We start from the raw sequence: 1,568 nt of genomic DNA on the forward strand, positions 1-1,568 counted from the left end.
TCAAAGTTTAGGAATATCCTGAGTCATGTTGTTTTAACAGATACAGTTTAAATTCTAAAATAATTTCCCTTGGAAGCTTTTTTTGCTAATGCTTTTTTGTGTGTGTGTGTGTGGTACTCTCACTGTTGTGGCCTCTCCCATTGCGGATGCGCAGGCTCAGCGGCCATGGCTCACGGGCCCAGCCGCTCCGTGGCCTGTGGGATCTTCCCGGACCGGGGCACGAACCCGTGTCCCCTGCAACGGCAGGCGGACTCTCAAGAACTGCGCCACCAGGGAAGCCCTGCTAATGCTTTTAAAAATTATTTAGACTTAGAGAAAAGTTGAAAAAAGTATAGAAGTTCTCATATACCCTTTACCCAGTTTTCATAAATGTTAATATCTTATACAATCATAGTGCATTTATCAAAACCAGGAAATTAACAAGGGTCAATACTGCTAACTAAACTACAGAGCTTATTTGAATTTCACTCATTTTCCCATAGTGTCCTTTCAGGGTCCAATCCAGGATCCCACACTGTACTTCATTTTTCTTTCCCTAGTTTCCTCTAATCTGTGACAATTTTTCAGTCTTTCCTAGTCTTTCATTCTGAAGCTTCTCTTTTAATAGGAATTTCATTTATTTTCTGAAGCATCAGGTTCCACTGACTATTGCCACAATAATGTTATTACTATGCCAGCCCACTCAGTTAAATGAGAAATCATCATTCATTTTGTGAAAATATGTAAAACAACACAAATATTTAGGGTCATGTAAGGAAGAATAATTTGAACATGTATATTGTTCACATATAATCATATATTTTTCCATTTTCTCATTAGCACGATATCTGAGAAATAGTGTTGTTTACTCTCATTTTACATGTGATGAAATTGAAGCTCAGAAAATGTACTTTCCCCAAATTGCTTAGCTGATTAGTAGCAAACCAGAATTTTAAAACAATATTTTTTGTATTACAATTCATATGTTCTAGACAATCTCCAATGCATGACAACTACATATGATTAGATTTTCATAGACTGTAAGACCTAATTCCTAAAGCATCTACATCCTTTTTAGCTGTCCTGTGCAGCTTCAGCTGCTCTCTCACAATAAAATATGACACAGCCCTATAGAACTGTTGGTTGCCAAGTCCTGGTATGATCAATAGATTGTCAAGTTTGTACTTAATTTTTCTATTTTTCCATTAGGCAGTGTCAAATATTACATATACACAAACAATAAGTCTTTCTAACATCTTTCACATGAATTTCAATGAGCCAGAGTTCCTTAGTCCTTTAGTACTGAACACCAGTACTAAATTTCTCCCTTCACATTACCTCCCAGTTTTGAAAGGAATCACATTCAGAGACGTCTACCCACATACCTTTCCCCAGATTTCCTTGTCACCAAGGTACCATGCAATCCGAGCTGTCCATCATGGACTAGGTGTTTTCTGTCTCAATAAGTCATAAAGTTGTGCACACACTGCAGCACTCCATCATCAAATGGAAGTGGTATACATGTGACTGACTGGTGTATTCTGGCGCACGCAGGCCCTGAAGGCACAAATAAGTTACATGAAGAGCGG

This window comes from Lipotes vexillifer, unplaced genomic scaffold (genome assembly GCF_000442215.2).
Source record: "Lipotes vexillifer unplaced genomic scaffold, Lipotes_vexillifer_v1.1 scaffold65, whole genome shotgun sequence".
Taxonomy (NCBI): Eukaryota; Metazoa; Chordata; class Mammalia; order Artiodactyla; family Lipotidae; genus Lipotes; species Lipotes vexillifer.